Genomic DNA, 16,869 nt, shown 5'->3' on the forward strand with positions numbered 1-16,869 from the left:
GCAAAATGTAAAACGAATGCCTTTGATTACATCAAATTAAAAATGTTTTGTACAAACAAAACCAATCTAACCAAAATTAGAAGGAAAGCAACAAACTGGGAAAACATTTTTATAACAAAACTCTCTGACAAACGTATGATTTCCCAAATATATAAAGAACTAAACCAAATTTACACAAAATCAAGCCATTCCCCAATCAACAAGTGGTCAAGGGATATGAATAGGCAGTTTTCACATGAAGAAATTAAAACTCTCAATAATCACATGAAAAAGTGTTCTACATCCCTTCTGATTAGAGAAAAGCAAATTAAAACAACTCTGAGGTACCACTTAACACCTAGCAGATTGACCAATATGGCAGCAAAGGACAGTGATAAATGTTGGAGGGGATGTGACAAAATTGGGACACTAAACCACTGCTGGTAGAGTTGTGAATTAATGTAACCATTCTGGAGGGAAATTTGGAATTATGCCCAAAGAACTTTAAAAGGCTGCCTGCCCTTTGATCCAGTCATACCACTGCTGGGTTTGTACCCCAAAGAGATAATAAGGAAAAAGATTTGTATAAAAATATTTATAGCCACGCTCTCTATGGTGGCAAAAAATTGAAGAATGAGGGATGCCCATCAATTGGGAAATGGCTGAACAAATTGTGGTATCTGATGGTGATGGAATACAATTGTGCTAAAGGAATGATGAACTGGAGGATTTCTATGTGAACTGGAAAACTCCCCAGGAATTGATGCAGAGTGAAAGGAGCAGAACCAGGAGAACATTGTATTCAGAGACTGATATGATACACTGTGGCACAATCAAATGTAACAGACTTTTCTACTAGTAGCAATGCAATGATCCAAGACATTACCTAGTAACTCATGATTGATCACGTGGTTTGATGGGGATATGGCTGGGGTTTTGGCATTAAAAGATCACACTATTCCAAATATGAATAATATGGAAATACTTTTTGAACAATGATACATGTTACCAACCAGTGGAAATGCTTGTCAGCTCAGGGAGTGGGAAGGGAAGAGGGATGGAAAAATCATGAATCATATAACCATGGAAAAATATTCCAAATACATAAGTTTTAAAAAATTATGATAGAAAGGCCCAGCATCTTGGGGAAGGCATCCATTAAAACCATGAGTAGAGAGATGGGATTGGAAGAATGGAAAGTCACTGAACCTGAGACTGAAAGGTCCTCCAAACATTTTGCATTAGGAAAATTTAAGGTGGGCAGCAGCTTGGCATTGAGAGCTGGGTTCAATTCCTCTCTTGGACATACTGGCAGCCAGGCAAGTCAATGAACCTTTCAGAACCCTAGGAAACTCTGAGATGATGCAACAAAGCAGGTGCTTTTACTACATTGGTAGAGAGTTTCCTTACTGGGAGTTCTTTCTACCAATAAAATCATGGATCTTGTCCAAAAGATGTTTGGTATTTTTTTTTTCCTCACCTCACCTAGCTCAACCAAGAATCTGCATCTTCCTTCCTCCAGTCCAGCAGCTGCCTCTCCCTGAGACCTGGCCTCCACCCTTCTCCTCACCACAAGCAAAGGAGTCAACAGGAAAATGAAGTACAAAGAGAGGTATGACTAAACCCATGATTTAAGAGACAAAAAGCATGGCAGTGAAAACAAATCTATTTAGGAGCCTCCAGCAGATTTCAGACACCTTGATTAATCATAACTTGCTACACATTATTTCCCTATAAACAAACTACAACGTTACTCATATAAACAGCTTTATCTTGACAGCTGCAAAATGTCAGGATTTAATGTAGAAGGAGCAGAGATACACCATATGTTAGCACTCCAGGCCTGGAACAAGCTCATTCACAGCACACTGCTTACCGAAGAGGTGATTATCAAAGAGGGCCTTGGTCCTGGCCTTGTCTTAATTGCCCACATCCTCTCCAAGTTCCCTTCTCTCTTTTGCCTTGGGTTATAATGACTCAGATGCAATCAGAGAACTGTTCATAGGATTGTATAGTAAATGAGTAAATTCCAAGCCAGAAAGTGAGGATGTGTTTTCTTTAAATTAAGACTCCAAGGTGCATTCTTAAAGAAAGACTACTATGCAGAAACCTTCCTATTCAGGTGGGGAGAAAATCAATTCAACAGTCATTGAACTCTCCAACTCCTGCTGAGGACTGCTACCATCTTTGCTACATAAAAGACACTAGATAAATGGAAGGAGACCTTCAAATAAACAATTAAAAGACCAACTGACTGCAAGAAAAAGCAGTACATGGTCAATCACTTTTAGTATGGCACCAGTATTTAATAAGGGACTACTAACCTGAAAGTAGTTTTATTCTAATGGGCCAGAAGAAGTGTATTTCTCTTCTTGTAGATTATAATATGTTTTGGCAGAGACGACGGTGTGGGGCAATTTTCTCAGTATTGCTACAATATTTGTCTCTTCTAACTTAGTTTAAGCAGCTTTAGTAAATATGTCATTTCTCCTTAGAATATGTGACTTTAAAAGAGGTACTGCTAATATATTTAGGTTTAGGTTTATAAAGTCCACATTCAAAAGGCTGCTAAAATCCTTTTAGGCACTTGACTTGCAATGAAGTTAAATTACCACCAGGTGGTGATAATGATTTAGTCATGTGGTATGTATTTAAACTGACAGGTACATGAATTAAAATGAATCTGATCAGAATCATGAATTTTTCATTAATTATCCTTTTACAAGCAAAAAATATAACACTATTAAGATAGGTAGGATAGGTAATCTGTTTCCTTTAAACAGTGAGATCAGACACAATATTCAAAAGATGATATATGGAGTCCCTGTGGTAAATTTATAAGAAGTTATGAATACAAGGTACTTAGGAGAGGTAGGCATGGATGGATTATTGTCTGTATTAGTGGAAGGAATATCTACATTAATGAAATCACCAATCCACTTGAGTGTTATCTTAGCATATAGACCATACTTCTAAAGAGAGCAAACACAGATATGGTGAGATACCTTACCTATTATTTCTTAGTTGTTATGGTTTCTAGATCTTTCCCTCTTCTTTTTTGAAACACCCAACTCTTTTGTAGGTGTCTTCAATCAAAGATCCCTCAGGTTCAAGGAGCTGTATTGATATCTATTTGTTCAAAACTATAGTCTTGAGCTTCCATGAATATATTTACTTTTATCCAATTAGCTCAAAGCTAAGGCATTTAATAAGTTCCTATTCCTGCGACTTATGTTTGATACATGTGGATCCCTCCTCCATTTCCTAACTTTTTAGGAATTAGGATTAACTCTGTAATCTGGCTGAAATTTTCATTATTCAATTAAAATTGTTGTTTACAAAGTTGTCAATGACCCCTCTCTCTCTTTTTTAAACCTTACCTGCTGTCTTAGAAACAATATTGTATATTGGTTCTAAGGCAGACGAGTGGTAAGGGCTAAGCAATGGGGGTTAAGTGACCTGTCCAGCTAGGAAGTGTCTGAAGCCAGATTTCAACCTAGGACCTCCCCCTCAGTGATCTCTTAATCATCATACCTAATGGCCTTGTCTCAAACAAGGTTGTTGTTTTTTTTTTAATCTCTCTGTAAAGGTGTATCTCTGCTCTTTATCTACTACCACTTAAATACTTTTTCCCTGGGTGTTTTGTGCTGCTACTCTTTCTTGGTTCTGCTCTTATTTGGCTACTCCTTAGGCTCTTTGCTAAATATTCTCCATGCCCACTTACCAAGGCTTTGTTTTGTATGCTTCTCCCTCTATATTCTCTCCTTTGGCGAACATCAATTCCTATGTATTTAATTACCAATGCTATCCTGATGATTCACGCATACATTACTATCTTTTCTCTCTCATGAGCTCTACCTTCACATTTCCAACTGTCTATTCAACATTTTGAACTGGATGTCCTATAGACATGTCAAAATTTAACATGAACAAAGCAGAACTCATTTTCTTAACCATACTCCCAAACTCAATGCAAGTTTTTTTAAATCTTCCTAAAAGTATTGGAGGTACTACTATCCATCCAGTTATCTGGGATTGCAACTTTGCTGTCATTCTTGAGTCCCCATTATCATTCACCCTTCACATATACAGTCATTGACTAAATCTGTAATTTCTCCTCTTCTACATCTTTTCATATGCCCCCTTCTCCCTACTCTTAAATCTACCACCCTGGTTTAGGCCTCCATCACCTGAACTACATTAATAGCCTTACAATTGTTATATCTTAAGTGTATTCTTAATCTATTTTTTTCCTTCACATAGCTGCCAAAGTGACTTTCCTTATATAATAGGTTTAACAATATTTTATTCTCATCCCAACCACTTGAAAAACTCTAGTAGTTCCCTATTACTTCTAGTATCAGATATAAACTTCTTTGTTTGGCATTTAAAGACTTTTACAACCTGGTTTCTTTCTACTTTCTTTTTATAAATTGATCCCCTCTATGTATTTTAAAGGGCAGACACATTGGCCTGTTTATTTGACCTTACACATAATACTTCATGTCCTATCACCATGCCTTTGTGAAAACTATTTTTCTATAAGGTACATTCTCTCCTCTTCTCTGCCTTTTTTGAATTACTGGCTTCCTTAAAGACTCACCTGAAAGAACATCTCCTCCAGGAGGTCTTTCTTTCTTCTCCAACTGCTAAAGCCTTCTTCCCTAAGCTATGCCTTCTATGTATCTTGTATGAACTCATTTACAGTTTATTCATCTTGTATTCCCCTGGAGTATATAAATTCTTTGGGGGGAAGGGACTGTTTTTGCCCTCAAGGAGCTTATATTCTAGTAGTGGAAGACAGCATTAAAAAGGAGAGCTGAAAATCAGGGAAGGGGGTGAGTTGATAATGAAGGATGACTGATCCTTCCTTGAAATGGAAGTTCATGGAAGAATTCATCAACAGAAGGAATGTAAGGAGAAGGCAGTTAAAAAGGACATTCTCTAGGCACCAAGCTCTTTGGAAACCAGAGCAACTCAAGATATTAAAATCTTAAATAGACTTAATCTGTTTTGCTTCTTCCTCTTTTTTTTAATCCCAACCTCTTGATTACCAAGATCCAAACCCCTAAGCTATTCTTCCATCACTCTCTCCTCACATTTTTCAGCTCTAAGGATCTTTTGGTTTCATATAAATGTAAGTAGGAAGTGTGGTGGGAGACAAAGGAACACCCATGCACTGAACAAGGCCACAACCTTTCTTGACTAGGAGCATTCCTGATTTTAATATATAGCCAAACCTACCCTAAACCTTCATAGTTTGGCCTCTTTACTAACACATTCAATTTACTGTTGAAATTCCCCAGGTATTATAGATTGTTTCTATAATTTTTTTGTTGAAGTGCCTGTAAAGTCTTTCGTAACTACAAACTATGAATGATATCTCTATTCTTCCCTTTCCTAGCTTTCTAGGGAGATCTTGTCATTGAGTTAGAAAAAGAAAAGGAAGAAGAGAAAGATCCAGAATTTCTTTTATACTAGCTCATCTTAATGAAGCTGTTATATTTCCTCCCTTAGAGAAGGAAGAAGAGAGGGAGAGGAGGGGAGAGAGAAAGGGAGAGAGACAGAGGGAGAAGATGAGAGAGATACAGAGACAGAGAGATGGGAGGAAGGAAGGAGGGATATACCATTTTATGCTCCAGCACAATTCTGCATGCTTATCTTTCCCTAGTTCTGTTGCCTTGAGAGTTTGTCTTTTGAAAGAGGAGACAAAGAGCCAGCTCTTCTCTGTATTCTCCATTCTCTTAGCTTACTTACTGCCTTCTGTAGCTAGAGGTTGTGTAAACTGAGACTTAAATAGGACATTAATTTAAACATTAAACACTTCTCAGTTGGTCTCCTTAGCAAAGGTTCCAACTTACAAAGTTGGTTCAATAAAAATGCTTTCCTTTACAGGGCTTTTAATTACAAATCCAAGCTTATACCAAAGCCTAACATCTTTAGAAAGTATATTAAAACTAGGATTTGTATCATTTAAAGTGGTTCCATGATGGTTGAAGCCTTAAGTTTATTATAGGAGAAACATATTTTCCCCATGAGCACATCTCTAGTGTTTAATGGAAATCAATAAGAAAATAGGATTCAATTAATAGAAACTTGATTCACACGCATTTTCCTGGGAAACACTTAAGTCTGTAAATTGAGCTACATATATAGTCAGATAAATAAAAGGTTTCATCAGAAGTTTACACTATATTTTTGCCTTCAGAAAGAACTTTTGTTCATTCCACCTAAAAAATCAATAAAAAAGAATGCCCTAACTTCCTACCATCTCATTTCTTATAGATGAAGTTTCTGCAAAATCTAACCTAATTATCAATTTTTTCTCCAGTTAGAAATCCTTACTCTCTCTGGTTCTCTGGTCTGAGTATATTTGGCAAAGATTTATGTCAATTACTTGAAAATGTCAGTACCATCATAGGAAATAAGAAGTTAGGTTAGGTGTACTTTTAGCAGAGTCAATGAAGGTAAAATTTCTTCTATAGAGAACATCTCTCATTCTGTAACATCTTTCCCACTGCTGAAATGTAACTACTTTTAAGACTCTACCTATAAGCTTAGGTCTCTTATCTTTGCTCCAGACAGGACCAGAATTCACATGCAGATATCTTTTTTTTTTTTTAAATCAGCTATAATCATTTTCCTGTAGGCATTTTGGGGGGCCTGAGGCTATTCATATTTGATCATAGAATGTTAACTGATCAGCAATATGAAGGAAATAGAAGGAGGTAGAGAAGGATAATATTGAGAAGGAGTAGAACAGCCAGAAGTGTCTGGTAATCTAAGTATCTCTGGATCTAAAGATTGAGAAAATCATCCTGGAAGACACTGTCAGATCTGTAGAAAGTTCAAGCAAGAGGACAACTGGGGAAAATACTGTTGTATTTGTTGATTAAAAGAGTATTAGTGACATCTGGGAAAACTGATTTAACAAAAGAGTGATTTGGAGATGCTAGATTTTCAGATCTAGGAGATAGGTGGTGAGGAAGTGGAATCATCCCTGGTAGACAGTTTTTCAAAAAGGTTAGCAGTGAAGATTAAGAGAGATAGGACAATACTTGGTGGTGGAGAAATTTTCTAATGATCAGAACAATTCAAATGTGATTTATATTTTGAGAGTTTTGTTATTGTTGAATTTTGGTCATATCTGATACTTTGTGACCCCATTCAAGGTTTTATTGATAAAGAGATTGGAATAGTTTGCCATTTCTTTCTCCAACTCATTTTACAGATGAGGATCTGAGATAAACAGGATTAAGTGACTTGGTTACACAGCTAATTAAGAGTCTGAGGCTGGATTTGAACTTGAATCTTCTTGATTCTATCTACTATACCACCTAGCTGCTCACTTTGGGAGGAAATAGGTCCCAAAGACCTTAGAAGTTTTCAAACAGAGTCTGGGTATCTACTTGTCAAGTATATTACAGAGGCAATGCTTCTTCAAATATGGGCTAAACTCTGGGGTGTACTGGTAAATGTTTAACAACCATACCTGTATGTTCCAAAGAAAGAGATGCCCTTAAGGTTAATCAGTATGATTAACCCTTTCTCAAGTCAAGACAATCAACAAAACAACACATCAAGTCCTTATTTGCATTTTATGATTTCCAATGGAAGTTGGTTTGGACATCCATGAACTTTAAGGTCATTTTGAACTCTGAAATTCTTATTCTGTTTCTGAAATGCCAAGGAAAGGCTTTTATTAAGAAAATATATTAAGAATGTAAGAGTTAAAATTGGTTCTGGTCAAATTAAGAGTTATAAAAGTTGGTGTGGTTGCCATTTATAAAAAATTAATTCTTAACTCATGAGGCTATTAGGAGCTTTAGGAGCTTTATTACAGCAAAATAGAGATAGTAAAGAAAGGGAAATGTAGGAAGGAGATAGAAAATATTGCATAGGCTAAATATGCAAAGTTTGGATCTGAGTGCCTCACCAAAGAGATTATCCCACCAAAGACAGGAGAAGAGTCAAAAGACCAGAGTCTCCTCAATCCAAGTGAGTCACCTAAGTCGAACTCCTTGAGTCACCAACACAGAATTTCCAATGCAGAATGAAATCCAATGCAGAGACACCAACACAGTAGAATCTCTCCAATGCAGAAGTCCCTCCAATGCAGAAGTGCCTTTTTAGCTCTCTGGTCTCACTTTCTATAGCCCTTTTCCCACATCACTTCCTGTCTCTCTGGTTTCTACTTCCTTTCACTGTGGGCTGGTCTATTACATCTCAGGAACCAATCATAGTTTCTTAATTTTCCTGGTACTGCCCAGGGAGGACAGTGCTTGTGGGATCCACTTCTGGTCTTTGAGGGTGTGAACTTCCTTTTCTTATAAAAGGTTCTTCATGTGTTTGACTAAGTGTGAAAGGAAGGGAATTCCAAGTTCTTGATTAAGTTAAAATAAACAAAGGAGGGCAATTTCCTTTCACAATAATATATTGGGTTTCATGAAAACTGCAATCAAGTTTGTCATTAGGGGGAAAATACTTTCTTCCATAAGAAGGAGCCAGCAGTAAGTGAGAGATTGAAGGTTCATTAAAGGAAATGACTATTTGTGCAAGTTTTTGGAGATTTTTTTTTCTTACCATTTCACAGATGGGACTATAAAGGTCCTTGGGAAGCAGATAGCCTGATGGATAATAGAGATAAGATTCAACTCCTGGATCTTCTTTCCCAGTGTCTTTCTGATAAACTGCAGAATAGTCTTTAAAACCTATATTCTTAGAACTCAAAATAGTGTGGCAAACTGATAGAGTCTGTTTAATATTAAGGACATCCTCAGGGAAGAAGATGAAATGATACCTTATGATTTGGTTCTGACTTTAGCCTACAACTCCCTTGGTCTGCCAAAGGGATCATATAGCAATAATTCTTGGGCCTCATCTGTTTAGATAACAAAATATGTAAACATTTATCCACAGTGATTATTCTATGCTTTAATACTATTATGACAGAAAGGCTCCAGGAACATCAATAATATGTAAACAACACAGGCTCTAATCACTGTTGTTCATTGCATGATTTTTTTATGACTTAGGAAAGATCAACCAGATGATCTAGTTGGGTGGGTCAGCCAGAGAAGCAGAGACTAATGCCTTCAAAAGAATCTAGACAGGATTTTTAGCAGCCTAAGATGAGAAATGTTTTTGTAGGAGAGATTGATTTTGCAGCTTCAGAATGCACCCTTGGCAGTATTAGCAGAACCCAGTCTCTGCTGCTGGGACAATGTGATCAATAGCAAATCTGTAAAATAATTTCTGCCATATCTTCTGTGATTGGCAACAAAGATGCCCAATCCAAAGAGGTATCTTAGTAAAAGTTCTTACTTGTTCTCTGGATTCCATACTAATGAGACAGAGGTAGAGATGCCTCCCAAATATGCTCTCAGACAAATGGGAAACCAGCCTAGTTTGGGGTCAGTTCTCATTAATGGTGACATATATTTATTGCATATGCATGCATATCCAATAGAAACACATTGAGGGGAATGACTCCCTACCCTACCTGGGCAGAGGTTTCTGATGTTCATGATTCTGAAAGTGTTCCTGAGAAACTCTATTTGATATTAATAATTTACCCTTTGTAAAAGGGACAAATGACTAGGTCAGGTCACCAGCACTGAGCCTCAGAGGCTATTGGTTTTTATAGGCTACTGAGTCAATATCTAAAGGAGGGCATCACCAACTGATGCACTCAGACACCATTGTATAGAATCAAATGTACTGGGCCCAGACTCAGGAGACCCAGGTTCTAATTCTTGCTCTGCTTCTAATCCTTTGCTGTAGTAGACTTGATCTTAAAACACTACCTTTATCTCAACCTCAATTTCCTTATTTCTCAAATTTAAGGTATTGGACTAGATGATTTCTAAGCCCCTTTAGAAAGTACCTTCCCTCTTTTGATTATCTCCAGTTTATCTTATACTTAACTTTTTTGTACATAATATGTTCTTGTCTCAATTAGACTGTGAGGTCTTCGAAAGCAGGAACTATTTTTTACCTTTCTTTGTTTTTCCAAATGGAAAAATCACTTAGTTTCATTTAACATTGTGGCTGGCATATACTCAGAGCTTAATAAATGATTTTTTTCTTCATGGCTAATATTTTGTGATTCAATGAAAAGGAGAAATTTTAGCTCCATGATTTTTTATTTCTTTCTCCCCATCTTGATCTGCATATTTGGGATTTCTGTTTTATTTTTACAGCTTCTTCCCCAGTATGCCTCTCTGTATGGGTGCTTGGCTTCAACTTCCTGCACTCAGGTTATTAAATGCCCAAGCATCTGTGTGAGTGATGTGTCCTAGTAATCTGACTTTAGTTGCTTTCTACCACTTTCCTTGATTCCTAATTCTACACAGACTTTTTGTCTTTCCTTTATTTTCCTGCTTTAAATGTGATGGGAAGAAGATGGAAAACTTGGCCAATGAATTAGTTCCAAGGTGAGCAAAAAGAGCCTTCCTTCTTCTAGACCAAAGATTCTGAACCTTTTTATATTATGACTCTTATGTAAGTCAGGTGAAATCTATGGACCCCTTCTCAGAATGTTTTAAAATACATAAATGAAAATACATAGAATTACAAAGGAAATAAACTATATTGAAATATAGAATTTATAACATCATATAATAATTATATATGTAATGTATTTTCCCCTTGTAAGTCGAGTTTAACCATGGACTCCTTAAGACAATCATGACCTTCATTTAAGAGTCTTTGCTAGGTTCCTTCAAGGAAATGGCATTCATTCTCACAGCTGACCATATCTATCACACTGTCCCTTTCCCCTGTTTCCTTTGGGGGCTCAGCTATAGAAAACAATAATATCTTAGGGCTGTGGAGCAAAGGAAGTAGGAAAAGTAGAAAGATGAGGCTTCTCTGATTTATAGCAATTCATTGTCATAGACCTGGAACTAATCTTTGGGTATAGGCTGGGTACTGTGGGACAAGGAGCAACTAGATAGCATAGAGGATATGGTGCCAGGCCTAGAGTCAGGAAAACCTAAATTCAAATCTGACCTCAAACACTTAGTAGCTATGTGACTTTGGGTAAGTCACTCACATTCAGTAAAATGGGGATGATAATAGCACCTCATCTATGATTGGTGTGAGAATCAAATGAAAATCTATTTATAAAGCACTTAGAGGGCACATAGTAAGTGTTATATGAATGTTGTTATTGTTTTCATTACCACTATTGTTGTTGTTGAGTAGGGAAAATAAATGAACCATTAGTTCCAGTGCCCACCAATTAGACCATGTAGGGTTATAAGAAGCTTGGTGATTTTGTGTGTTTGTTTGTGTGTAATGTGAGTACATTTGGAAACTCTAAAGAAGATATGATTAGCCAACTTTTTCCATTGTTCATATCATTTCTCTTATTTTTATGCATGAATCCACCACTAATGTCCTGGTTTCATGCTCCACTGTAGAATGCAAGAGATCTTGGCTTCTCAAATGTTATGGCAGGAGAGAGAGTGTACTAGTTCAGGTCCTAATAAGCTAGAAAGATTTTGGAATATGGATTCAAATGGTAGAAGAGATGCCTGTTGTCTAAGAACTAATTTAATAGATTTTGGAAAGGCTCATCATCTTAAGGATGATTCACTGAAAAATATATATTTTATATAGTATATAACATTACATATATAGTGTTACCATTTATTTTTATCTTTATAAATAACATATTTTATAAAACAATACTAGAATACATATGATTTGTTATAAATATATAATAAAACTTATCTGAGAAAAATAAAATCTCACATTAGTTATATTATATATTACATATATAATATGTTATGGTTTATATATATATATGCATATATATATCCAAAACAGTTGATAAAGTCTACCTAACAAGACACAGAAGGGCCATAGGATCATAACCTTAGAGTTATGTGACTTCCAACTCCTTTTTAGTGTGAAAAAAATGGAGACATTGGGGGCTAAATAATTTGCCTATGGTTAGCTAATAAAAATTGGAGATGACATTTGAACTTGGGTCTTCCTGCCTCTAAAAAATTTCAATGCCATATCTGTTATGCTATTTTGCTATGATTTGTTTGGGTAGAGGAATTACCTACCCCTGTACAATGAGGAATCCTTGAAATATTGGCTAAGACAGAGAGTCATAACTAGAAATTCTGGTTGGTGGGAAAATTCATTTATGGAAGTGGGGAGGGATTATGGTACAGAGTCAATTCCTCCCCCATTGCTCAGCTAGGGGCTCTATTATCCCCATCCCTGGTCTGAATGTTCTTCGAAGAATTATGTCATCTTGGGACACCATCCTTGACATATCCCCTCTCCCTCAAGAACTTCTATATGCAGAGAAGCATTCTTCCTTCCCTGAAGTAGCCTCATCCCTATTCTGAGAAAACAGAACCAATTCCCAGCCAAGATATGTCCCTGGGCTACTCAGAAGTTGGAGTGCCCCTCTGTCTAACACCCCATCTGATTTGGAAATGAAGCTTCTTCCCAGTGGACTTTGAACTTGTCTGTTCTTTATCTCAAAACAAACCTACTGGGGATGAGGAATTTCTGTCTTGTCACCCCTGTCCTTCCAGAAAATCAGCGGGGAAAGAAGCGGGAGGAGGCTTTCTGGTAAGCAAGGCATTTGATGGGCTAGTCAAGTCAGGTCAATAGGCATTTATTCATCACTCACCATATGCCAGGCACTGTGCGAGAGCCCCCCCCCCCCCAATGCCCTTAACAAGTTTACATTCCAATGAGGGGAAACTGCATAAAGGGGAGATAAAGCAGTTGGGAGAGGGGAGAAAGAAGAAGATATGCCGGCAAAGTCTGGAGAATAAAAGGTGGTTTGTCTGGACTTTTCCTCAGAATGGAGACTCCTAGAAGAATTCACATGGGGAAAAGGGGGCTCTAGGAGCACAGGCATGGTATAACTCAAGGTAATAAGGTGGATTCAAGGTAAATCAGGTGGATCGCTGAGGACATAGTTACAGGTAATCATTTTATAGGGAAAGGCCTCCTGAGGAGTATATACAGGAAGGGATAATTAAGCTATTTTTATGGGGCTTGGCAGACCACAAACCTCTCTGGAGGCCACCTTTTCCCAGGCATCACTGAGCTTACTTTGGCAGCCGAATAGAAAGACTAGTAGAGTGAGATGTCCTTGTACCTCTGCTCACAAACTATATGGCAACTCGGGAAAGCAATTGTTCATTTGCATACTCAGATGCTAAGTGTTCTGCTATGTCAGATGGGAATCCCTCCTAGACAAATATCCCTCTACCTGGGACAAAACATCCTGGGACAAAGCGCAGGTTGCCCTGCCCTACTCTAGACTGTCTTAAAAAAGCACTTATGGATAACTGAGTCTAACTTCAAGTCACTCCCTCAGGAATATGGGCTTTAAGTAACTGTTGGCAAGTTTAGGTGAACTTTTATTTAATACTTTAGAATATATAGGCAATTCAAGGTTAGCTGTGCTAGTGAAGGCTAGCAGAGCTAAGGAACTTCTCCAAACAATGGATAATCCTTAAGTTATCTGCATTTACATTTGTAATACTTTATGTGGGGGGGTATTTGGGGGGATTCCCTCAGAGAGGCCATTTTGCACCAATTTGATTAGATTAATAATAAAATTACTTTGAATTCTAATTCTGAATCAGTGAAAAAAGGATATGAACTTTTGACACTGAAGACATCATGGCATGTGTGCTAAACTTGACCAGCACATCTTCCAAAAGGAAGACATTCCAGTTTTATGTTTAATTATTTCTGCCTGGACCACCCATGGAATTAAAGGAACAGTCTGTTTTAGACATGAACATTGGGACTATTCTCTTGGCCTTTTCTCCTCATCTATAATCCAATCCCTTGCAGAGGGTCTTAAAATCATAGATTTAGAGCTGGACCTTGGGGTGATGAGATCTCAAACAGTCAAACATTATGAATGTCAAAGCTACTTTCCTGATGACCTACCTTTTGAGGAATGTGGGGGTACAAACTAGGTGCAGTATAGCTAATAAGAGTAACAACTTCAATTTTATGGAACCGAAAGCATTTTCTTTGTAACAAAACTTACAGGTACCCAGTATAGTCATTGAATACAGCTTGCCTCATAAATCTAGTTTTGACAGCTCCAACCAATTTCTCCCAGGGACCAGCAAGCTCATTATTACCCCCTTGGTCCTTGGAGACAGTTAGTTTATTATAGTTGACTTCCTCAGTTTCAGTTTGGAATTGTCTTCTCTGTAACACCTGAACTTTGGTCTGGGTTGCTGGTTCCCTGAGAATCTACCATACATGTGTTTTTAATGGGTCTCTCTTTCCTAGGCTTTCTTTGCCCAGAAGGTCATTCTTGGACTTTCTTTTCATATTTCAATTCCTCCTTTCCTCTAGTCCCTTCAGTGAATACTCTAAGTTCCTAATGTCTTTTTCTCAGTCCTTATAGTCCTGGACTACCCTATAATTATAGGGCATAGTTGACTTTTTCTTCCCTCTTGAAATAATCTTCTCCCTTGCAATCCATGACATTATAATAGCTTAATTCTTTTGCTCTTTTTTTCTGCTTTTTTTTGTTTCTGTTCTCCTTACTCTTTCCTAGATAAATTCTATTTGCTAGATGTAAATATCTCTAAAATGTCACTGGTTCTCTATCAGTGATGTCATCTATGCTCATCCCTTCATTTATCTTATGAACATGACTTCTATATCTGTAGCTCTAGTCTAAAATTTCTCCCAAACTCTAGTATCACATTTCTCATTGATCCTGAACATTTCTTTTGGTTGTCTAGAACTCAACTCAAATTTGAAGTGTTGAGTTTTCTTTCAAATTCTCTTGAGTCTCTTCCTTTTTAATTCTTGTGACTAACATGCTGAGGCCTTTATTGACTCACACTTGGACTCTTCCTAGCTGATCTTTCTGACCCCAAATGCAAAGGATATATCCTTAGATGGGCTTCATTTTCCATAATGTCTGGGCCCGAGGCAACTCTGTTGACTGAGGAAAATTCTCTGGATTATATTTCTAAGAAGTTTGTATATGAATCTGCTAAATTTCCTTCATTAAGTTCCTTTCTGTAAACATCAAGAATTTTGGGAGATGAAGTCTATCCATGAATAATTACATCATCTATTCAAAATATTTTGCATATTGTGTTAGATATATCTTTTAAAATCCATCTCAAGGACTAAGGAGATAAAGAGCCAGACCTGAAGACAGGAGGTCCTGGTCAAATCTAGCCTCAGATTCTTCCAAGCCATGGAAATCACTTAAGATGGTCTAGTTGCTTAACCCCAATTGCCTAGTCCTTGCCAATTTTGCTTGGAACCAATACTAGTATTGATTCTAAGACAAGGTAAAGGTTGTTTTTTTTTTAATCCACATCTTTTTGTTCCTTCCCCCCTTTTTAAAAAGAAAACCATGACTTCTCATTGTTTATTTAATAAAATCCAAACACCTTGACCTAGCATTTCAGGGCCCCCAGTTATCTGACCTTTAGCTAATTTCCATTTGAATTTTCCATTATTCTTCTAAAATTGGCTTGGTTTGGTAGTAGAGAAAGGTTCAGACCTAAATTCTAGTATAAACCATGTTAATACTACTAGGATGACTTTGGTCAATGACTTAAATTCTCGGTGCCCTGTGGCAATTCCCTAAAACTGTGAAATGCAAATCTGCATAGGTGGAAATAGGTTTCATATCTGGGAACTCTGACACTAATGAAATTACATGTAGAGAATCTTTCTCTTCCCTTCCTGAAGTCATTGCTGTTCAGTCATGTCTGACTCTTCATGACCCCATTTGGGATTTTCTTGGCAAAGATACTATACTGGTTTGCCATTTCCTTCTCTGGATCATTTTACAGATGAGGAAACTGAGGTCAACAGGGTTAAGCAATTTGCCCAGGTCTGTGTCTGAGTGTCTGAAGCCAGATTTGAACTAAGGAAGATGAAACTTCCTGACTCCAAGCAGGGTCTATCCACTGTACCTTTTAGCTATCCTTCCTAAGACCCTCCCCATTTTGCGCATATGAAAACTCTACTCATCATCCTCCTAACTTGCTATGCCCTTTCCTGACTCCATGCTAATCCTTCACCCTTGGAATCTGCTCCTTTCCTTTCCCATAATCTTTGCCTATAAAAATCCTTTCCATTCTTTAAGATTCTGTTCAAGCTTTACCTGACCCTCAAGTCAGAAGAGTTCCTCTAGCACTCTTATGGTGCTTATCATATCCAACTTAGTATCATGGTTTTTCTTATTGTTCTTACTGGATGAAAAGTTGAGGGGCCATGGACTTTGGCTTCCATATCTGCATATCCCCAGCAGTGTCTGGTCTCAAATGTGTGTTCAGCAGATATTGGTTGAAAGAAAGAAAAAGAAAATCTTCCATCAATTGGTTTTTTTCTGGTCCCATTGCAGCTTAGCCTCCTTGATTCACCTCCTTCTAATGCAATTCTTTCTCTTCTAAGCAGGTTCTTTTCTTCCAATCCCTCCTCTCCTCCAACCCATCCTATACTTCTTCCTTCACTTGGCAATGCTTTCTTACCTCTTTCAGTCCTACTTTCTTCAACTTCCTTGTAAGTCTGACAATCAATTTCTTCTCCATCATCAAATTAGCATGTCTAAAGCTCTCCTTTCTATTTCACATCCTAGGTATATTTCATCTACAGAAATGGAGGGACAATTAGTTGATAATTATATCACATGTTAAACTGAGGGGGGGGGATACTTTTCCATGCTGTATGAATAGAAATATGTTTTAAACTGGTATGGATGGAAAACACCTATTAAGTGCTCACAGTGTGCAAAAGCACTGAAGATACAAATAGAAAAGGAAAATAGCCCCTGCCCTCAGGGAATTCACAGTCTAGTAAATAAAAGAGGATAGATAGATAGATAGATAGATAGATAGATAGATAGAT

General features: G+C 37.3%; 1 long non-coding RNA gene across 1 annotated transcript in view; it reads left to right on the forward strand.

Moving 5' to 3' along the window:
• Positions 1-1,412: 1,412 nt before the first annotated feature.
• LOC103104673 (uncharacterized) overlaps positions 1,413-16,869 on the forward strand; it is a 53,808-nt gene continuing 38,351 nt past the window's right edge. The window contains exon 1 of the long non-coding RNA XR_008912303.1: positions 1,413-1,591. This is a non-coding gene — a long non-coding RNA (uncharacterized LOC103104673). The remainder of the gene's footprint in view (positions 1,592-16,869) is intronic.

The sequence above is a fragment of the Monodelphis domestica genome, chromosome 5, assembly GCF_027887165.1.
Source record: "Monodelphis domestica isolate mMonDom1 chromosome 5, mMonDom1.pri, whole genome shotgun sequence".
Classification (NCBI taxonomy): Eukaryota; Metazoa; Chordata; class Mammalia; order Didelphimorphia; family Didelphidae; genus Monodelphis; species Monodelphis domestica.